Raw genomic sequence first — 24,445 nt, 5'->3', positions numbered from 1 at the left:
ACATCTAGTAATCCAGGCTCCACCGTGTTCTGGTTCTCAATTCTCCAAGGGTACATATTCAGTTGTACTGTTGTAGACGCCTTCTACTGTTTCTGTGTCGTTGATGTTGGTGCTTACGGCAAGGGAAGTGATGGTGGGACCCTCCGGTGACTTTGCCTTCGGCCAGGCACTTCAAACATGGGAGATTCCACCACCTGCGTTGTCGGCGATGAGGCCTTCCCTTGAGACCCAACCTCATGAGGCCCTAAGCTGGACGCCAGCTTCCATTGCCAAAGCCTGTAAGGATCTTTAACAAACAACTATCCAGGGCAAGGTTAGTTGTTGGAATTCTGGCAGCCTGGTGGAGAATGTATCGGAGAGTGCTTGGTCTCAGGCCCTCAAATGTTGATGCCTGGGTGAAGGCCACGTGTGTTCTCCACAACTACCTGCGGAGGTCATTCCAGGAGCTGAACCGGATGGAGACAGGCAGGCCAAATGGTCACCTACCTGATGTCACCAGGGCAGGTGCCAACAACGCCCCCAGACAGGAACTCCAGGTGAGGGAGAAACTGACCACGTACTTCCCATGGCAGTATGCCGTGGAGTGATACAGCTCTTTTAAGAGCCCCCTAACACCAAGGTTATTTTAAGAACCATCCACCGTTGTCCATAAAATAGCATTTTTTCCCAGATAATTTTATGTCTCCTTGTCTCTCTTCATTTGGAAGTTATATTTAAGTGAAATTTGGGAGTAAAGACCGCACCTTAACAGCTTCCCTCTCCCATTAACATCACTATTATACACATTTCTGCTGAAATGAGTTGAGTGGATCTGGGGGCTGGTACCTCCCAGGGCGCCTGGTGTGACGTTGTTCCTCTTCGTTTCTCTCCATGTTTCTCTCCTTGTTTGTCTCCACGGCCACATCCTGTTCAACAAGGTCCTCAGTGGTCACTTCTATGAGGATCATAATAATCTTAGGTGGTCATAGATCCAGAGGTGCTTCCTCCATTTCATCATCTTCCATGGCTGCACCAGTGGTGGTCATACTTGTGGATGATGTAGACGTTGTAGAGGGTCTCGCTGTACCGGTACAGGTGGTGGTCTCACTTGTAAATGACGTAGAGGGTCTTGATGCACAGGTGTCGCCCACACCTGTGGATGATGTAAAGGGTCTGGCTGTACAATTGCCACTTGTTGCCCTAGGCACAATAAATGGATCCAGAAAAGAACGAATGTGGCAGAAGCGCCAAATCTGCTGGCCTGACGCTGCTGACCCAGACCTTTTTCTCTGCCCTTCTCTCTGATACCTGTCCCTGAGTCCTCTCCACTTCCTCCTAGTCTTCTTCTACATAGACATGAACATCACCTAGCATAACTATAGTTTTTCGATAGCTATCATGGACATGTCGCCTACTGTACACACAGACACACACACACACACGATTATCTGACCAAATTATCAGGGGTACAGTAATATCTACGATTTCTACTATTTATCTACTATTTATCTGACATACACACTCACACTCTTTCAAACATGGTAATTTGGCCCATATATTACTATTTCTTTCACACACACACACCTTATTGGCTAGGTTAGCTAGCTAGCAAACTAGCCACATCTAGCACAAGCTCACTCTCCAAGCAGCATTTTTTGTGTTTGTCCCTGTAGCTGTCAGCAGTTGTCAAAAATACACTGTTTTGAGGATACTGCGAAAATGATTCTCTCCTCCATGTGTCCAAACTCATGCGACTGTCTGCAAAAGATACCTGCATCAGTATAGTTGCATTGCTGCGCAAAAATGTTATAGAGCATTGATGCAAAAACGCAGTCCGTGTGTTCGAAGCGTAAGGGTGGACTATCTATCTATTGCTGTCTCGCTGTCTCTCTGAAGAGGCCTCTATCTGATTAAACTACAGTACAGTACCCCCTCATACATGCAACCTATGACGTTCCAGCACATGAGTGATGAGTGAGATATGTTCCCACTGCAAATGGTTCGTATTTAGACCCCCAGCTATCACTCACATCTCGGACTGGGATTCTAAGGAGCACGGGACCCAGGGCATGGTCAGACTGAAGATAAGTGCTGTGTCCACCTCACTCCTTCCTATAATGGAGAGTACACGTATTGTCTGTCCCAAATGGTACTCTATTCCCTACATGGGCCCCTATGGGCCCTGATCAAAAGTAGTGTAATTTATAAGGAATAGGTTGACATTTGGGACTGACCAAGGAAAGAATGTTCCACAGGGGGACACAGGGGAAGATGGATGTTGTAGCCCTTTCCGGCAGTAAATCATCAGAAGCGCCCTCTTTGCCCTCATTGGTGGAACGTTATTACTGTTTTTTATAATTTCATAATTAATCAAGATAAAAATAAAATAAAACAGACAATCTGGAGATTTTATATCAAACAGTTCTGTCATATTTCAGTCTTCTATGATGTATTTCAAGTGTAATATTGGGAGGCAAACTCAAAATTGAATATATTTCAAATCTATATCTGACATGGCACAGGTGTCTTCCTTTTGTTTCAAAGTAGATTTGTTTAAGACTACCAAGAATCGCTCTGTGTGAAGCTGATGTCTCCCACTGCAGTAAAAGGTTAAAGTTCTCAGTGTACAAGCATTTTGAAACGAGACAAAAATATTTCCAAAAATGTGTAGTGTATTTTTGAGCAATCGGGGGAGAAGGGCCTTGCTCATGGAGGTGACCAAGAACCTGATGGTCCGACAGAGCTTCAGAGTTCCTCTGTTCTTCTTCCAGAAGAACAAACATCTCTGCAGCACTCTACCAATCAGGCCTTTATGGCAGAGTGGCCAGGCGAAAGCCACTCCTCAGTAAAAGGCGCATGACATAAAAGGGACATGGCAGCCTGCTTGGAGTTTGCCAATAGGCACCTAATGACTCTCAGACCATGAGAAATAAGATTCTCTGGTCTGATGAAACCAAGATTGAACTCTTTGGCCTGAATACCAAACTTCAAATCTGGAGGAAACTTGGCACCATCCATACGGTGAAGCATGGCGGTGGCAGCATCATGTTGTGGCAATGTTTTTCATTGTCAAGGACTGGAAAACTAGTCAGGATCGAGGGAAAGATTTCTGGAGCAAAGTACAGAGAGATCCTTGATGAAAACATGCTCCAGAGCGCTCAGTACCTCTGACTGGGTTGAAGGTTCACCTTCCAACAGGACAACGACACTAAGCAAACAGCCAAGACAACGCAGGGGTCTCTGAATGTCCTTGAGTGGCCCAGCCAGAGCCCGGACTTGAACCCGATCTAACATATCTGGAAAGACCTGAAAATAGCTGTGCAGTGACGTTCCCCATTCACCCTGACAGAGCTTGAGAGGATCTGCAGAGAAGAATGGGAGAAACTCCCCAAATACAGGTGTGTTTTGAAAAAAAATGATAAACCTGCTTTTGCTTTGTCATTATGGGGTATTGTGTCTAGATTGACGAGGAAAAAAATATTTTATACATTTTAGAATAAGGCTGTAACGTAACAAAATGTGGTAAAAGTCAATACTTTCTGAATGCACTTTACAGTATAGGGCCCCCAGTAGTTGTAGGGATAGGCCTACATTCAGAGAGAGAGATTGCATCCCAAGTGGCACCCTATTCACTATATAGTGCTCTACCTTTGGCCAGGGCCTAATTAAAATTAGTGCACTATGTAGATTGTAGGGATCAGGGTACCATTTGGGACTCAAAACATGTGTGTGCTCTCTGTTCTTGGAAGGAGTGAGGTTGAAAGAAATGATCTCATAGCAAAACATCTGCCTCTGTATAACGTAATGTAAAAGTTTGTTGGATCAATTGCAATGTAATGCTGAAGTTATTATCGCAGTGACACAACTTAAAGTTTGTCATATATTTTCAGGTTTCACATGTAGCGTAGATGTCTAGATGAAACCACATACCACGTCATTAATCCAGCTATACTGTGAAAGTGCCTCAACCCTGAATGAAAAAGATCAGCACGGAATAAAATGACATGTTGCCTATCTTTTCCATTCATTTTGGAATGTGCCCTGTATCTTATCTATACAACAATTGACAGAATTTGACGTTGGACTGAAATGTTCCTTGAAACCAATGCAGTCGCTGTGAATGTCATGAACCCTCACATCCGCCATTAGAATCAATACACTGCTAGTACAGTATATGGTTCATATGAGGACTATACAGATTATAATGCACTCAAATCACTAACAACCCCATTTACCATAATTTTTTATTGCTTATCAGTGGGGGCTCCTTAGAATAGGAAGGGGAGGACCATCCTACTGAGTGAATTTCAGAAAAAATTATAGTAATGAAACATTAAAAAAGTAATCCTTTTTTAGAAAAAAACGTACTAAATATATTCACATCACCAAATTCTTAGCCTCTACCGAGTGCCCAAAAAAACGGATTGTCTTCTCTGGGATGTCGAAATCAATTCAAAATGATTTGATCATTTCCATCACATCATCCATTTAAAAGTGAGATTGAAAGAGAGGTTGGCACAGCTCCTTTTTTTGACATGTCAAATGGATGGAACCACAGACATGGCAAGCCTCTGAAAACCTCAATTCATGCCTCATACCCTCATTCAATCACTGCTGTGATCTCCTCCCAACACTGTGTATGTAGCCCTCAACTAACACCATCTATCAATGATTTTACTGTAAATGTCTTTATAGTCTCTTCCCTGCGGTTCGAGCCTACACCGTGGGTCTCCCATCTTCCAACGTTTTTCAAGTCAGCAGCCTCCACTGTTATTTTTATTTATTTTTATTTCAACTTTATTTAACCAGGTAGGCCAGTTGAGAACAAGTTCTGATTTACAACTGCCACCTGGCCAAGATAAAGCAAAGCAGTGAGACAAAAACAACAACACAGAGTTACACATAAACAAACGTACAGTCAATAACACAATAGAAAAATCTATGTAAAGTGTGTGCAAATGTAGAAGAGTAGGAAGGGTAAGGCAATAAATAGGCCATAGAGGTGAAATAATTACAATTTAGCATTAACACCGGAGTGATAGATGTGCAGATGATGATGTGCAAGTAGAGATACTGGGGTGCAAAAGAGCAAGAAGATAAATAATAATATGGGGATGAGGTAGTTGGGTGTGCAATTTACAGATTGGCTGTGTACAGGTACAGTGATCTGTAAGCTGCTCTGACAGCTGATGCTGTATTTTTGTTCTTAACTGACTTGCCTAGTAAAATAAAATAAAAAAATAGATGACATGGAGCCAGTTGGTTTGGCGGTGAATATGTAGCAATGGCCAGCCAACGAGAGCATGCAGTAGTGGGTAGTATATGGAGCTTTGGGTACAAAACGGATGGCACGGTGATAGCCTCCAACACTCTACTCAGCAAACTGGATGGAGTCTATTTTGAAAATGACATCACCAAAGTCAAGGATCGGTAGGATAGTCAGTTTTACGAGGGTATGTTTGGCAGCATGAGTGAAGGATGCTTTGTTGCAAAATAGGAATCCGGTTCTAGATTTCATTTTGGATTGGAGATGCCTAACGTGAGTCTGGAAGGAGAGTTTACAGTCTAACCAGACACCTAGGTATTTGTAGTTGTCCACATATTCTAAGTCAGAACCGTCCAGAGTAGTGAAGGTGGACGGGCGGGCAGGTGCTGGCAGCAATCGGTTGAAGAGCGTGTACTTAATTTTACTAGCATTTAAAAGGTCCGGACAACAGGCCCTCCAATTGGACACACTGAACTCTATCTGAGAAGTAGTTGGTGAACCAGGCGAGGCAGTCATTTGAGAAATGCTGAGAATGCTGTGATTGACACAGTCGAAAGCCTTGGCCAGGTCGATGAAGACAGCTGCACAGTACAGTCTTCTATTGATGGTGGTTATGATATCGTTTAGGACCTTAGAGCGTGGCTGAGGTGCACCCGTAACCAGCTCGGAAGCCAGATTGCATAGTGGAGAAGGTACGGTGGGATTCAAAATGGTCGGTGATGGATAAAGGCCAATAACAGTTGGGGTCTAGAATGTCTCCACCTTTGAGGAGGGGGATGACCGCGGCAGCTTTCCAATCTTTGGGGATCTCAGACGATACAAAATAGAGGTTAAACAGGCTAGTAATAGGGGTTGCAACCATTTTGTCAGATCATTTTACAAAGAGGGTCCAGATTGTCTAGCCTAGCTGATTTGAAGGAATCCAGATTTTGCACCTCTTTCAGAACATCAGCTGTCTGGATTTGGGTGAAGGAGAAGCGGGGGAGGGGTGCTGCAGGGGGTGCGGAGCTGTTGGCTGGGGTTGGGATAGCCAGTTGGAAAGCATGGCCAGCCATATAACAAAGCTTATTGAAATTATCGATTATCATAGATTTATAAGTGGTGACAGTGTTTCCTAGCCTCAGTGCAGTGAGCAGCTGGGAGGAGGTGCTCTTATTCTCCATGGACTTTACAGTTATAAAAACCTTTTGGAATTAGTGCTACAAGACGCAAATGATGTATGAGCATACTAAGTATAATCTGATCACGGCCAATCAGGCCTAAGAATCTCAAGCAATCTAAAGCCTTTATTAGACTGCACTGTAGTGATCACATGAATCCCCTGTCTTTTATTGCCATTTGTCCACCTGTAACTCAACACATAAAACAACGCTTTAAGATTTTGAGGAGCAATACTTGCCTAGTTAAATAAAGGTTCAATAAAAAAAGTTAAATAATTTAAAAAATATACAGTGTTGGTTGGTTGATCTTGTACCTGTGAAATGTTGTCAAACTATTGGTGTTTTAATTGTGGGTTGTTCATATTAGTAGAAAGGAAGGAATGAGCCAATTTGAAACAGATATGAGAAGCCAGGAAAGACCTTCGCTAGCACCTCAGACAATTTTCTGCACTGTAAATGTAGGTGTTTCTCCACCTGTTTAGCATTTCAAAGCAAAAGACCAATACCATTAGGTCATCTTTAAATTCTTAACCTGCTTGCCGTTACATGGCTCGGCCCTTAACTCAATTCACATGTGGGCGAGATCAATTCCCCTCCATGTGTGGCTGTCCCAAGGGAGGTAATAATGCCAATATTCCCCACCTACCCACCCATCAGATCACACGCAACCACAACCACACACACACACACACACACACACACACACACAGACAAGCGCACACTCCCACACAGACACACACACACGCGCAGCAATTATTTATCCACCTCTTCATTAGAGGCTTATAGCCGTCAGCTCGTCTGCCTATCCGACAGAAGGCATGCTGGGTATTTGTTTACAACTGGTCATTTCAGACCGTGTTCAATCGCAATCCCCCCGCAGTTGAGAATGCCCTTCCTGACCGATTTTATTGGTCATCTTAAAAATGTCAAACGCGTCTTAACAAAACGAGATCAGAGCCATCAAGAAACCAAGCGGAGTGAGATCAAAGGTTATCGCCGAGTTTTAACGTCTTGATCACACGGCAACATTGGAAGGTCAGGGTTAACTCAACATGAATCTGTGATCTCCTGCACAGTGTCAAACGCCACCAAACAGCTCTTTTAAAAAAATGAAAGCTAATCTGGCAATGCTTTTTACCCATGACGGATCTGGCATCCTGAAGTTATTCGATGGAACGCCTAGAGTTACCCCAATCAAAAAAGGGAAAGAATGAGAAATAGCAGAGACTGAAATCGTAGACAGGAAGAGACTTCGAGACAAAGAGAGAGAATGTGAGAGTGATAAAGAAAGTGTAATAAAATATAACGTTGATCATTAATCTGATGTTCTAATGGGATGAATATTTTGTGTGTTTTTGTGTTTTCTGCACATGCTACTCTTGGCTTTGTCCTGTGGGAAGCCTGCCCATTAGCCCGGATTAGATTACACACAGACATTCTTGAAATTACTGTCATTAACCCACCGTATCAGTTACAGCACTGTGCTGGCCTCTGAATGCAGCCCCATGGATATATGAAGGACAATGAGACCACATCACTGACTGGAGATAGATGGATGGGTGGATTGACGGAGGATGGTGGGGGTAGTTTTTTTTGGCTGACCTGGATTCTGTTTTGTCTTAGCCTGCTTTCACATGCACGCACGCCAGACACATACACCCATCAGATTTAACCTTTTATTTATGCTACCTACGTTTGCCTTGTTGAAATAAAATAAAAATTCACGAGAGAGAAACACACTCACTCAGACACACACCCTCCCCACTCCAAGAACCCATAGTCTGAATTGTCTCGTGTTCACCCATTCACTACCTCAAAGCCCCTCACTCTGTGTTAACTGAGGACAATCAATCACAGCCATTTCCTGTGCCAAATGCCTCTGAGGATGGGTGATAAAAGGGTCACAGGAGAGTCAGGTATGCCCCACTCCTATACAGTGTATGTGCAATATGCACATTTAATAAAATGTGCATTCTTGGGGATCCTCCTAATTACCCCCCAAAACTGTAAAGACCAGAAACATGTATATATCCATAATATAAGTCCACTCTTCTTCTTTCACTCTGCTACAAGTGCACAGACACACTCACTCTGGCAGCAGTAGGTATTTTCACTTCACTCCGGAGGGCCAGAATGGCCACCAGTTTCCCACTAAGTCATGGTAATACCAGGGTGAGGGAATGGAAATTGCACATTAAAGTGTGTGGGTGCAGGCGGTGCCACCAGTGTGTGTGTGTGTGTGTGTGTGTGTACAGAGTGGGTTGCGTAACACTGACCCGGGCCCTTGAACCACGTTTTCACACACACACATTCACACACACATGCGATACAGCAGTAGCCAAGTGTCAAAAACCTATAGTCGAGCTAGGACCATGTAAACAATCTATAAAGCAAGCATTCTTGGCAGACCCCTCAGCGCATGACCACTCGCAGTGTTAAAAGTACCTTAAAATACACTGAAAAACACAGGCAGGTCCATGCATTTTAGGCCCACTTTATTGTCATATAAAGTGTTATCTAATTTAAATTGTGGTGGTGACATTGGATATGTGTTGGTTCTCTGTAAGTCAGGTCTATAAGGAAGATGGAGGAAAAACCTCTACATATTGGCCCTAAACGCCAGGGGCTGGTTTCCCGGACACGGATTAAGCCTAGTCCTGGATTACGTACTTCTCACAAGCATTTTCAGAAAGCACAAAGAGATGGCAGCCATGTTGGAAAAATCGAGGGATGAGAGGTGAGCTATTTAAATAGCTGTCCTTTTATTTATTTAGACGTCCATTTGGCATCCATTAAATTATAAGACATAGGCCGCACAGCACACAGACTTTACTGTTCCGTAATTCCTCACAAATGAGATCAAAGTTTTGGGATCAGTGCAGTTTAAATTTTGTTTTTATTCCCATCTTTAATTTATTTTTTTAATTTCCGCTTCGGTGAGCAGGGCATCTGCTTAAACAAATGGAGTGGGGGCGGCCGGTGGAAACTACAACGAGTCAATTGACATTATACTGTAGATGTGAAAACAGTGGCTTGATTCACTCAACGCCAAAAAGGTGGCTTTCAAATGGAGATTTGGGTTGTTTACAATGGAATATTTTGGTTGTACTGGAGACGCCATGCCATCCATACCGTGTTTCCTCAAACTGTACTGGACTGGGTTTCCCATTCCCAAAATCCCCATAGTGCATTGTGGTACTTCGCTTCTCTGGACAACCAATACCCAAGACGGTCATTAGAACAAAGCTTTGTTTTTGAGTTTCTGTTCAGAGGGGTGGATACTTTGCTACTTGTGTTAGTATCTTTCTCTCAATATCTCCCACCAGAACCTATTTGAGCATCTGGCGCAATTACACAAGATTTTAGTTCTGGTTACCGGAGGCTAACCAGATTTGTTGGTTTTTATTCACCCTATTTGTCACTTCAGACATTCACAACCGATGGCCCTCAGTAGGCTGCACACAAACAGAACTGTAACTGAATACACCACTTGACCAACTCAGTGGCCTTAGAGTGTCTGCCCTGAGATTATTAGGTTGGAAGTTCAATCCCCGGTTGAGTTGTACCAAAGACTCTAAAAATGGAACCTGATGCCTCTCTGTTTGGCACTCAGCATTAACCCATAAGAGTCTAAGCTGGATAAAAAAATATATTTTAGCCCATACTAACACACTGAATAACAGATTCACTACATGAAACAACAGTCCCCCCCCCAAAAAAAAAAAAAAAAAAACTGAAGGAAGTTTTGGACCCTGATCAAAAGTAGTGCACTATAAAGGGAATAGCATGCCATTTGGGATGCGGAATAATACTCTACAGTAGGTGGATAAAGCATGTGGCTAACGAAGAAGCTTCCTACGCAAGGTAGCTAAAGGGTGCTGAATAAGGGATATGAGGAGAGATAGGACATCAATCAAATGGACTCCTCCTCCCATCCCATGACCAATGTGATGAAATGTATCTAACTGTTGGGTCCCTAAACACACATACAGACATACACCCACCCACACACAGACACACACACACACACACCCGTGCTCCTGTGATGGCTGATGTACTAATAAAGCTAGGGGGAGGGAGGATGGAGGGTGAAAGAGGTTAGGGAAAGAGGGTAGGGCAGATAAGTGTGTGTTTGGGAGGAGGGGGTGGGTTAAGCAACTGTGCACAGTGAAACTGTGTGTCACCCCCCTGTACGCGCACGCACGCACGCACGCACGCACGCACACACACACACACACACACACACACACACTCACCCAACATCCTGGAAAGAGCAGCAAATACAGGGCCTGTCTCCAAAGTGCAAAACTCAGTCACCCACATTGACTGGGCTGCTGATCAAGCCTCAGCTCCAACAGCCCAGACATATGGTTTAGCGGTTTGGAGGGAGAAAAGGATGACGGAAGGGAGAGGTGGAAAGAGCAAGGAAAGGAAGGGGAAAAGAAGGATGGAGAGAAAGAGAGGGAGAGGCTCCTGGGTTTGTTTGTCCTCCGAGAGGTCTGAGTAAAGTATGAAAGCAGCTGCAGGATATGTAGCAATCTACTGTTGGCTTTTCTCTACTGTGGAATCCCCCAAACCTCACTTCCACTTCTTCATCTACTGCCTATGGTGTGCATTACCCCTCTCCCAGACTCAACATTAGTCCTGCTGAGGTTGAAATAAGTCCTACTGAGAGTAAGGGTATCCTAATATGGACACTGTACACCATGGCTACACACAGTCATGGTGCACTTACAGTGCACACATCAGAGGAGGTTGGTGGCACCTTAATTGGGGAGAACGGGCTTGTGGTAATGGCTGGACGGAAATGTGTGGAATGGTATCCAATACTACATCACATGGTTTCCATGTGCTTGATGCCATTCGATTCGCTCCGTTCCGGCCATTATTGTGAGCCGTCCTCCCCTCAGCAGCTTCCTGTGACACATGGACGGGTATGTCAACACACACATGCAGTCTAAAACATACACACACACACACACACATGCACAGAAGCTGACACTCTAAATGTACCAACACACATACACACACAAATTGTTGTCAGCAAACAAATATAGTTCACCATGCTGTGTTTCTATTATGTTATTTCGACAGCTCAGACGTTCCACTTTCTCATATCCCAGTCCTGAACATGGCATTCCCACGCCACTCTAAATACACACACACACACCAATATTCCCCCATCTGGAATACACACAGTATTTCCACCCAAAACTGCACATACACTCTGTCTCACATACACACACACGCACAAACACACATTTACCATTTATAACACCATGGCAGTGCATATTTGTTTGTGTGTAAGTCTTTGTGCGTGTGGGCGTGCCTGCCTACCTCTGTGTGTCTGTCTGTCTCTGCCTGCCTACCTCTGTGTGTATGTCTGTCTCTGCGCACATGTGTGTGTGACTGACCCGGATCAGTCTCAGCCAAGGTGTTCCCATTATTCACACTCCGGATCAGACACCCTAGGGTGGAATGTGATGTGGTGAGCCACATATGGAACAGACAGAATCCTTTCCAACCTTCCAACTGTCACCAGAGACTGGTTTATAGTGCTGCAATTATTCAGACAGCAGATCATAGGGCTTCCATGACCTGGGGAATAGATGTCTGGAGAATAGATTATCATGAAGAGAAGTGGCCAGTGGAACGAGGTCACACGTGCCTCTGTGTGTGTGCTTGGGACAAAGTGTGTGTGTGTGTGTGTGTCTTTGCATACACACACACTTTCCTTCTAACACATAAACACACACACACAAACTCAACACAAATAGCTAACTGACTTCTTCGGCAGGCTGTTGTTCGCTGACCTCTGACCCCAACCTCCAGGTTTGGTCCTCTCAGTATCTACACTGCATGTTGGTCTAAACCCGAGGGGCCCAACTATTCTCCAGTGTTGTGATCCTGGCATGGACAGCTGGTCTTTTTAAAAACACCAGAAAAAAACACCAGTCTTCATCTGGCCTGCTGACAGAGGAGTCTGGGCATGTGTGTGTGGGGAGAGGGGAGAGTTAGGGCCCTTATGGAGCCTTGCTGAGAGACGGAGTGGGTGTATGTATGTGTGTGTGTGTGTGTGTGTGTGTGTGTGTGTGTGTGTGTGTGTGTGTGTGTGTGGTAAGCTGACCTTTGGACGGATGAGACACAGATGACTGACTTAAGGACCTAAGGTATAAGCCCTGCGTTCATACGTCACCAAACACACACATTCTCTCAGACACTTACTCCCTCTAAGATTTACATGTCCTTCTGTGCCGAATGAGATTGTTGGAGAGAAGAAGGAGGTCCATAGGGGAAAGAAAGAGAGAGAGAGTTCAAGGGAGCCAAAGGGAGAGAGAAAGAGAGAGTAATGTAGATGTTGGGTGGGTATTGTCTGAAGTCAGCAGCTTTGGAAATCCCTCCCTCTGTCTTGGTCTTATAGAATCTACAGAGCGATGTGGGTCATGAAATCAGATTCCTCCAAAAAACATTAATACAATCCCTGAAAGAGGGGGAGAGGAAAAAGGGAGAAGTTAAACCAATAGAGAATAATAGAGAGGAAGTGGAAGAAGAGAGGGAGACACTGTGTTGTGTGTGTGTGTGTGTGTGTGTGTGTGTGTGTGTGTGTGTGTGTGTGTGTGTGTGTGTGTGTGTGTGTGTGTGTGTGTGTGTGTGTGTGCATGCGCTCAAGTACTTGCCTGTGCATATGGCAACTGTCAGTCTGTTTCACACACACACACATACACACACACAATGTCTCTCTCTCTTCTTCCACTTCCAATTTAACAGCATTGTACCTGCATCACTAAGCAGCTTAAAAGCAGGTACAGAGAGTAAAACATTCCACATGACATATCTACGTATCTGTTATATCTCACACTAATGTATACAATGTACGTCATGTAGTTGACTGAATGTGTGTCTAATTTGTGTGAGCTACTATAATCTGTACTTATCAATATCAATCAAACACAGTTCATTGCAGGACAGAATATTTAGTGTATTGTAATTTACAGTATTTTCACTAGCTTCTCAGTTCTACATGTACAGTGCCTTGCGAAAGTATTCGGCCCCCTTGAACTTTGCGACCTTTTGCCACATTTCAGGCTTCAAACATAAAGATATAAAACTGTATTTTTTTGTGAAGAATCAACAACAAGTGGGACACAATCATGAAGTGGAACGACATTTATTGGATATTTCAAACTTTCTAAAACTGAAAAATTGGGCGTGCAAAATTATTCAGCCCCTTTACTTTCAGTGCAGCAAACTCTCTCCAGAAGTTCAGTGAGGATCTCTGAATGATCCAATGTTGACCTAAATGACTAATGATGATAAATACAATCCACCTGTGTGTAATCAAGTCTCCGTATAAATGCACCTGCACTGTGATAGTCTCAGAGGTCCGTTAAAAGCGCAGAGAGCATCATGAAGAACAAGGAACACACCAGGCAGGTCCGAGATACTGTTGTGAAGAAGTTTAAAGCCGGATTTGGATACAAAAAGATTTCCCAAGCTTTAAACATCCCAAGGAGCACTGTGCAAGCGATAATATTGAAATGGAAGGAGTATCAGACCACTGCAAATCTACCAAGACCTGGCCGTCCCTCTAAACTTTCAGCTCATACAAGGAGAAGACTGATCAGAGATGCAACCAAGAGGCCCATTATCACTCTGGATGAACTGCAGAGATCTACAGCTGATGTGGGAGACTCTGTCCATAGGACAACAATCAGTGGTATATTGCACAAATCTGGCCTTTATGGAAGAGTGGCAAGAAGAAAGCCATTTCTTAAAGATATCCATAAAAAGTGTTGTTTAAAGTTTGCCACAAGCCACCTGGGAGACACACCAAACATGTGGAAGAAGGTGCTCTGGTCAGATGAAACCAAAATGGAACTTTTTGGCAACAATGCAAAATGTTATGTTTGGCGTAAAAGCAACACAGCTGAACACACCATCCCCACTGTCAAACATGGTGGTGGCAGCATCATGGTTTGGGCCTGCTTTTCTTCAGCAGGGACAGGGAAGATGGTTAAAATTGATGGGAAGATGGATGGAGCCAAATACAGGACCATTCTGGAAGAAAACCTGATGGAGTCTGCAAAAGACCTGACACTGGGACGGAGATTTGTCTTCCAACAAGACAATGATCCAAAACATAAAGCAAAATCTACAATGGAATGGTTCAAAAATAAACATATCCAGGTGTTAGAATGGCCAAGTCAAAGTCCAGACCTGAATCCAATCGAGAATCTGTGGAAAGAACTGAAAACTACTGTTCACAAATGCTCTCCATCCAACCTCACTGAGCTCGAGCTGTTTTGCAAGGAGGAATGGGAAAAATTTCAGTCTCTCGATGTGCAAAACTGATAGAGACATACCCCAAGCGACTTACAGCTGTAATCGCAGCAAAAGGTGGCGCTACAAAGTATTAACTTAAGGGGGCTGAATAATTTTGCACGCCCAATTTTTCAGTTTTTGAATTGTTAAAAAAGTTTGAAATATCCAATAAATGTCGTTCCACTTCATGATTGTGTCCCACTTGTTGTTGATTCTTCACAAAAAAATACAGTTTTATATCTTTATGTTTGAAGCCTGAAATGTGGCAAAAGGTTGCAAAGTTCAAGGGGGCCGAATACTTTCGCAAGGCACTGTACCTTTATTTTTCCAGGAAGTACCATTGAGTTCAGAATACCTCTTTTATAAGGGATACCTGGCCAAGATGGCAGTAAAATCAACTTTTACTAGCTTTTGAGCTCAAACTTAACCTGCTGCAAGATGATTCAAACAATATATTTGATCTCTGAAGAACTGGACTTTGTGGTCCACCAAATATTTATAGACACTGGATTTGACATTATGATGGATGTCATACAGTAGTCACTGGTATTTTATTTTCCTGGCTTGTATACACTCAGGCATTCAAAATCCCAGTGTCCATTTTCCCACCTGTGGGATATGTGTGTGTATGTGTGTTTGCATGCGTGTCTGTATTTAGTCCAAAGTTTGGACTCACCTACTCATTCCAAGGTTTTATTTTATTTTACTTTTTTCTACATTGTAGAATAATAGTGATGACATCAAAACTATGAAATAACACATATGGAATCATGTAGTAGCCAAAAAAGTGTTAATAGAAATCAAATCACCCTTTGTCTTGATGAAAGCTTTGCACACGTTGCACATTCTCTCAACCAGCTTCTTGAGGTAGTCACCTGGAATGTATTTCAATTAACAGGTGTGCCTTGTTAAAAGTGAATTTGTGGAATTTCTTTCCTTAATGCGTTTGAGCCAATCAGCTGTGTTGTGAAAAGGTAGGGGTGGGTGGTATACAGAAGATATCCCTATTTTAAATGACAGTCCATCATGGACAGTCAATCTGAAAAATGTTAAGAACCTTGAAAGTTTCTTCAAGTGCAGTCGCAAAAACCATCAAGTACTATGATGAAACTGTCTCTCACAAGGACCCCCACAGGAAAGGAAGACCCAGAGTTACCTCTGCTGCAGAGGATAAGTTCATTAGAGTTACCAGCCTCAAAAATTGCAGCCCAAATAAATGCTTCACAGAGTTCAAGTAACAGACATCTCAACATCAACTGTTCAGAGGAGACTGCATGAATCAGGCCTTCATGGTCGTATTGCTGCAAAGAAACCACTAATAAAGGACACCAATAATAAGAAGAGACTTCTTTGGACCAAGAAACACAATTTTTATTTATTTATTTTTATTTCACCTTTATTTAACCAGGTAGGCTAGTTGAGAACAAGTTCTCATTTACAACTGCGACCTGGCCAAGATAAAGAAAAGCAGTTCGACACATACAACAACACAGGGTTACACATGGAATAAACAAACATGCAGTCAATAATACAGTAGAAAAGGTCAATATACAGTGTGTGCAAATGAGGTACGATAAGGGAGGTAAGGCAATAAATAGGCCATGGAGGCAAAGTAATTACAATATAGCAAATAAACACTGGAGTGATAGATGTGCAGAAGATGAGTGTGCAAGTAGAGATACTGGGGTGCAAAGGAGCAAGAAAAATAAATACAGTATGGGAATGGGTAGTTAGATGGGCTATTAACAGATGGGCTATGTACAGGTGCAGTGGTCTGTGAGCTGCTCTGACAGCTGGCGCTTAAAGTTAGTGAGGGAGATATGAGTCTCCAGCTTCAGTGATTTTTGCAGTTCGTTCCAGTCATTGGCAGCAGAGACCTCGAAGGAAAGGCGGCCAAAGGAGGAATTGGTATTGGGGGTGACCAGTGAAACGTACCTGCTGGAGCCCGTGCCACGGGTGCTGCTATGGTGACTAGTGAACTGAGATAAGGCAGGGCTTTACCTAGCAAAGACTTTGGCGACAAGTATGAAGCGAGGGCCAGCCAACGAGAGCGTACAGGTCGCAGTGGTGGATAGTATATGGTTGCTTTGGTGACAAAACGGATGGCACTGTGATAGACTGCATCCAATTTGTTGAGTGTTGGAGGCTATTTTGTAAATGACATCGCCGAAATCGAGAATTGGTAGGATAGTCAGTTTTACGAGGGTATGTTTGGCAGCATGAGTGAAGTATGCTTTGTTTTGCGAAATAGTAAGCCGATTCCAGATTTAATTTTGGATTGGAGCTGCTTAACATGAGTCTGGAAGGAGATTTTACAGTCTAACCAGTTACCTAGGAGCTTGTAGTTGTCCACATATTCTAAGTCAGAACCGTCCAGAGTAGTGATGCTGGACGGGCGGGCAGGTGCGGGCAGCGATCGGTTGAAGAGCATACATTTAGTTTTACTTACATTTAAGGGCAGTTGGAGGCCATGGAAGGAGAGTTGTATGGTATTGAAAGCTCGTCCAGATGTTTGTTAACACAGTGTCCAAAGAAGGGCCAGAAGTATACAGAATGGTGTCGTCTGCATAGAGGTGGATCCGAGAATCACCAGCTGCAAGAGCGACATCATTGATGTATACAGAGAAGAGAGTCAGCCCGAGAATTGAACCCTGTGGCACCCCCATAGAGACTGCCAGAGGTCCGAACAACAGGCCCTCCAATTTGACACACTGAACTCTATCAGAAAGAAAAGGTAGTTGGTTGGTGAACCAGGCAAGAAAGTCATTTGAGAAACCAAGGCTGTTGAGCCTGCCGATAAGAATGTGGTAATTGACAGTGTTGAAAGCCTTGGCCAGGGCGATGAATATGGCTGCACAGTATTGTCTCTTATTGATGGTGGTTATGATATCGTTTACGATCTTGAGCGTGGCTGAGTTTCACCCATGACCAGCTCAGAAACCAGATTGCATAGTGGAGAATGTACGGTGTGGTTCGAAATGGTCGGTGATCTGTTTGTTAACTTGGCTTCCGAAGATTTTAGAAAGGCAGGGCAGGATGGATATAGGTCTATAACAGTTTTGGTCTAGAGGGTCTCCCCCGTTGAAGAGAGGGAGGACCCCACCAGCTTCCCAATCTTTGGGGACCTCAGATATAAAATAGAGGTTGAACACGCTAGTAATAGAGCTTGCCACAATTTTGGCAGATCATTTTAGAAAGAGATTGTCTAGCCCGGCTGATTTGTAGGGGTCCAGATTTTGCATCTCTTTCAGAACATCAGCTATCAAAATTTAGGTGAAGGAGAAATGTGGGAGGCTTGGGCGAGTTGCTGTGGGGGATGCAGGGCTGTTGACTGGGGTAGGGGTAGCCAGGTGGAAAGCATGACCAGCCATAGAAAAATGATTATTGAAATTCTCAATTATAGTGGATTTATCGGTGGTGACATTGTTTCCTAGCCTCAGTGCAGTGGGCAGCTTGGAGGAGGTGCTCTTATTCTCCTTGGACTTTAGATTGTCCTTGAGCCTTTTTGAGTTTGTGCTACAAGATGCAAATATCTGTTTGAAAAAGCTGGCCTTAGCTTTCCTAACTGCCTATGTATATTGGTTCCTAACTTCCTTATTTAAGATGGTGAGGAAGGCACTTTTAAAGAATAACCAGGCATCCTCTACTGACGGGATTAGGTCAATTATCCTTCCAGAATACCCAGGCCAGGTCAATGAGAAAGGACTGCTCGCTGAAGTGTTTTAGGGAGCGTTTGACCGCAGGTGGTTGTTTGACCGCAGGTGGTTGTTTGACCGCAGATCCGTTACGGATGCAAGCAATGAGGCAGTGATCGCTGAGATCTTCGTAGAAGACAGCAGAGGTGTATTTGGAGGGCAAGTTGGTTAGGATGATATCTCTGAGGGTGCCCGTGTTTACGCTTTTGGGGTTGTACCTGGTAGGTTCATTAATCATTTGTGTGAGATTTAGGGCATCTAGCTTAGATTGTAGGATGGCCGGGGTGTTAAGCATGTCCCAGTTTAGGTCACCTAGCAGCACGAGCTCTGAAAATAGATGGGGGCAATCAATTCACGTAGGGTGTCCAGGGCACAGCTGGGGGCAGAGGGTGGTCTATAGCAAGCGGCAACGGTGAGAGACTTGTTTCTGGAAAGGTGGATTTTTAAAAGTAGAAGCTCAAATTGTTTGGGTACAGACCTGGATAGTAAGACAGAACTCTGCAATCTATCTCTGCAGTACATTGTAACTCCGCCCCCTTTGGCAGTTCTATCTTGTTGGGAAATGTTATAGTTAGGGATGGAAATGTCAGGGTTTTTGGTGGTCTTCCTAAGCCAGGATTCAGACATGGCTAGAGCATCTGGGTTGGAAGAGTGTGCTAAAGCAGTGAATAAAACAAACTTAGGGAAGAGGTTTCTAATGTTGACATGCATGAAACCAAGGCTTTTATGGTTACAGATGTCAACAAATGAGAGCACCTTGGGAATAGGAGTGGAGCTGGGCACTGCAGGGCCTGGATTAACCTCTACATCACCAGAGGAACAGAGGAGGAGTAGGATAAGGGTATGGCTAAAGGCTAAAAGAACATGTCGTCTAGTACGTTTGGAACAGAGATTAAAATGAGCAGGTTTCTGGGCGCAATAGAATATATTCAAGTCATAATGTACAGACAAAGGTATGGTAGAATGTGAATACATGTGGAGGTGGAACTAAAGGGTTAGCTAAGGCACATTGAGCAGGGCTAGAGGCACTACAGTGAAATAAGACAATAATCACTAACTAGCGGTCCAGTGAGTAGTTAGGTTGGCTGAAGACCCGGCGAATCTGAACGCTAGCGGGCTGGGGCTAGCAAGCTAGCAGAAGGGCCTTAGAGGGACGTCGCGACGGAAGAAGTCTGTTTTAGCCTCCTCGTGTGGTTATGTCGGCAGACCAGTCGTGATGGATTAGTAGGGTTCCGTATAGTAAAAGGGCCCAGTCCAATTGGCAAAATAGGTATAGTGGCCCAAGAAATTGGCCGATGGATCTCTTCAGCTAACAGTCCAATATGCTCTAGACAGCTAGCAGGCCATGGCTAGCAGGCTAGAAGGTGGGCATTCATGGGATGTCGCTACGGAGGGGCCTGTTGAAAAGAAAACCTCGGGCAGATTACATCGGTAGTCCAGTCATGATGGATAAGCAGAGCTCTGTGTTGTAAAAGGGATCCAGGCCAATTGGCAAAATAGGTATAGAGGCCCAAGAAATTGACCGATGGACCTATTCTGCTAACAGTCTGCTAACAGCTGTCTAAAGATATAAAAAGATATATACATGAGACACGACGAGACGAGGACAAATATGTCTGACTGCTACGTCATCTTGGATTGGATCAATGGACATTAGACCAGTGGAAATCTGTCCATTGGTCTGATGAGTCCAAATATGAGATTCTTGGTGTCTTTGTGAGACGCGGTGTGGGTGAACGGATGATCTCTGCATGTGTATTTTCCAACGTAAAGCATGGAGGACGAGGAGTGATGGTGTGGGGGTGCTTTGCTGGTGACACTGTCAGTGATTTATTTAGAATTTAAGGCATACTTAACCAGCATGGCTACTACAGCATTCTGCAGCGATATGCCATCCCATCTGGTTTGCGCTTAGTGGGACTGTCATTTTGTACTACCAGGCTGTTAAAGGGCTATTTGACCAAGAAGGAGGATGATGGAGTGCAGCATCAGATGACATCAGATGACCTGGCCTCCACAATGCCCCGACCAAATTCACGTGGTTTGCAATTGTAAGGGGTGCGTTACTGGCAGCAGAGAAGTCAGACGCAGGAGAGAAAAAACTGTGTTTCCAACGGCGCAGTTTAATAACAAAAACTTCCAGAAAACAGAACTATCAATAAATGGGTACATAACCCGACGCACACCAGACAATACGTGCACAAGCACTTACTGTAATGGCTCTCGTTTGTTGAATGAAGAGTGGACCAAGGTGCAGCGTGGAAAGTGTTCAAGATTTTAATATTCAAAAACCACTCAAACAAAAGCGAAAACGAAAGTGTACAGTTCTGTCAGGCAAAAAACACTAAACAGAAAACACAATCCCACAAAACCCAAAAGGAAAATTACAACTCATATATGATCCCCAATCAGAAACAACGATAGACAGCTGCCTCTGATTGGGAACAACACTCGGACAAAAACAAAGAAATAGATAACATAGACTTTCCCACCCGAGTCACACCCTGACCCAACCAAACATAGAGAATAATAATGAACTCTAAGGTCAGAGGGTGACACTTACAATAAACAATTCCGGACAAGGACATGGGGGGGAACAGAGGATTAAATACACAACATGTAATTGATGGAATTGAAACCAGGTGTGAGGGAAGACAAGACAAAACCAATGGAAAATGAAAGGTGGATCGGCAATGGCTAGAAGGCCGGTGACGTCGACCGCCGAACGCCGCCCAAACTAGTAGAGGGACAGTACCCACCCCCCTTGAAGTGCGGCTCCAGCAGTGTGCCAACACCGGCCTCGGGGACGACCCGGAGGGCGAGGCGCAGGCCGATCCGGACGAAGACGGTGGAACGCCTGCAGCATTGAAGGGTCCAACACGTCCTGAAGGGTCCAACACGAACGGAACCCAGCACCTCTCCTCCGGACCATACCCCTCCCACTCCACGAGATACTGAAGGCCCCTCGCCCGACACCTCGAATCCAGTATGGAGCAAATGGAGTACGCCGGGGCCCCCCTGACGTCCAGAGGGGAGGAGGAACCTCTCACATCTCAGACTCCTGGAGCGGACCAGCCACCACCGGCTTGAGGAAAGACACATCGAACGAGGGGTTAATACGGTAATCGGGTGGAAATTGTAACCTATAACAAACCTTGTTCACTCTCCTCAGGACTCCTCGAGAGCCAGACCTGGTGCGAACACCGGAGCCTCACTGCGGTGGTGATCTCCGCTCTCCTTTTGGCACATCACGACCTGCTGAAGGTGAACACGGACAGCTTCCCATGTTTCCTCCGCGCGCCTGAACCAGTCGTACACCGCAGGAACCTCGGTCTGACTCTGATGCCAAGGCGCCAGAACCGGTTGGAAAATTCTTCAATGCCTTGACGACAGCCAACAGCTCCCGGTCCCCCACATCATAGTTTTGCTCTGCCGGGCTGAGCTTCTTCGAGAAGAAGGCACAGGGGCGGAGCTTCGGTGGCGTACCCGAGCGCTGAGAGAGCACAGCTCCTATCCCAGCCTCAGATGCGTCCACCTCCACTATGAACGCCAAAGAGGGATCCGGATGAGCCAGCATGGGAGCCGAGGTAAACAGAGCCCTCAGGTCCCTAAAAGCCCTGTCCGCCTCAGCTGACCACTGCAAGCGTACCGGGCCCCCCATCGTCGACCGCCGAACGCCGCCCGAACTAGGGGAGGGTCCGTCTTCGGTGGAAGTCGTGACAGGGATGAGTCGGACTGCAGAGTGAAGGAAAAGCAGCCAACAAGTGCTCAGAATATGTGTGAACTCCATGAAGACTGTTGGAAAAGCATTCCAGGTGATGCTGGTTGAGAGAATGCCAAGACTGTGCAAAGCTGTCATCAAGTCAAAGAGTGGCTACATTGAAGAATATCAAATTTAAAATATATTTTGATTTGTTTAACACTTTTATGCTTACTACATGACTCTATATGTGTTATTTCATAGTTTTGATGACTTCCCTATTATTCAACAATGTCTAAAATATAAAAAATAAAGAAAAACCCTTGAATGAGTAGGTGTTCTAAAACTTTTGACCAGTAGTGTAGATAAGATCCCACGGTTGGCAGTGCATGTCAGAGCAAAAGCAGAGCCATGAGTTTGAAATAATTGTCCGTAGAGCTCAGAGACAGGATTGTGTTGAAGCACAGATCTGGGGACGGGTACCAAAACATTTCTGCAGCATTGTATGTCCCCAAGAACACAGTGGCCTCCATCATTTTTAAATGGAAGAAGTTTGGAACCACAAAGACTCTTCTTGGAGTTGGCCGCCCGGCAAACTGAGCAATCGGTGGAGAAGGGCCTTGCTCAGGAAGGTGACCAAGAACACGATGGTCACTCTGACAGAGCTCAGGATTTCCTCTGTGGAGATGGGAGAACCCTCCATAAGGACAACCATCTCTGCAGCATTCCACAAATCAGGCCTTTATGCTAGAGTGGCCAGACGGAAGCTCATGACAACGTGCTTGGAGTTTGCCAAAAGGTACCTAAAGACTCTCAGACCATGAGAAACAAGATTCTCTGTTCTGGTGAAACCAAGATTGAACTCTTTGGCCTGAATGCCAAGCATCACATCTGGAGCAAACCTGGCACCATCCTTACGGGGAAGTATGGTGGTGGCAGCATCATGCTGTGGGGATGTTTTTCAGCGACAGGTACTGGTGGACTAGTCAGGATCAAGGGAAAGATGAACAGAGCACAGTACAGAGAGATCCTTAATGAAAACCGGCTCCAGAATGCTCAGAACCCCCGACTGGTTGTGGTGCCAGGCGCACTGATTTGTGTCAAGAACTGCAACGCTGCTGGGTTATTCATACACAACAGTTTCCCGTGTGTATCAAGAATGGTCCATCACCTAAAGGACATCTAGTCAACTTGACACAAGTGTGGGAAACATTGATGTCAACATGGACCAGCATCGCCGTGGAACGCTTTTGACACCTTGTGGAGTCCATACCCCGATAAATTGAGGCTGTTCTGTGGACACTATTTGAGGTGCAACTCAATATTGGAAGGGGTTCCTAATGTTTGGTATAATCCGTGTATAGTCCTATTGAAATTGAAACCAGTCCTGCGGAGACTTAGGCCGTCCTAATATGGACACCATTCATTAGGAATCGTTGTTCTGTGCTTTAACTTAGCGGTGTTAGAATTACACAGTGTGTACCATATGAATGTCCAGCAAAGAAAAAAGTTCCCTTTGTTATTCCATAAACCGTGCATTATCACATACAGGAAATGTCTTTCATGAGTCATGGCTAGACAAAGCCTGCTATAGTGGTTGTGGCTATAGGCCAAATCAGGACAAAGAACAGTAGTCTATATCACAGAAAACTGCCTGTCTGTCACACAGACACACACACGCAAAATAGTGTGAGTACGGCACACAGACACACACACACACACACACAGGCACACGCACACACACACACAGCAGCCAGGACGGTATCAAAGGGTGACGTGGCACCAGAAATTCAATAAACTGATCCCATCTATGACAGGAAGCTGTTTGCATGCCCTGATGTTGTCAAAGATATAGATCTAACTAGAATATATATTTATATTTCAATCACTGTACTCTGGTTTGTTGTATCTGTTGATGTTTGTTATATCCATGTTTGTGACTTGTACATCTATACATACAAATGGCAGTTTGTGTTGTCGCACCAAATTTAATGGACTATCTAAAAATACATGGATTTAGGGAAGTCCATTCCATTGATTGTATGTCTACAATATGTGTACAACCAAGCCAGAGCCTCTGGGAGAGCTGTGACCCAGTTCTGTGGGACCTCCCTGTCCTCTCATTCTTCTAAGCCACCAGGCCACCTCATCAGCCCTCAAAATGATGTGTGTGTGTGTGTGTGTGTGTGTGTGTGTGTGTGTGTGTGTGTGTGTGTGTGTGTGTGTGTGTGTGTGTGTGTGTGTGTGTGTGTGTGTGTGTGTGCAGGCATGTGGATGTGTCACTGTCAGTGGGTCATCAGAGTGCATGGGGATATCACAGCCT

At 44.6% G+C, this 24,445-nt stretch overlaps 1 pseudogene; it reads right to left on the bottom strand.

Annotated features, from left to right (window-relative positions):
- Window positions 1–776: 776 nt before the first annotated feature.
- Window positions 777–22,083, bottom strand: LOC149982346 (uncharacterized; annotated as a pseudogene).
- Between the last annotated feature and the right edge of the window lie 2,362 nt (window positions 22,084–24,445).

This window comes from Oncorhynchus mykiss, chromosome 7 (assembly GCF_057628025.1).
Source record: "Oncorhynchus mykiss isolate SJ-2025 chromosome 7, ASM5762802v1, whole genome shotgun sequence".
Lineage (NCBI taxonomy): Eukaryota > Metazoa > Chordata > Actinopteri > Salmoniformes > Salmonidae > Oncorhynchus > Oncorhynchus mykiss.
This window is presented reverse-complemented; position numbering and strand designations above follow the sequence as displayed.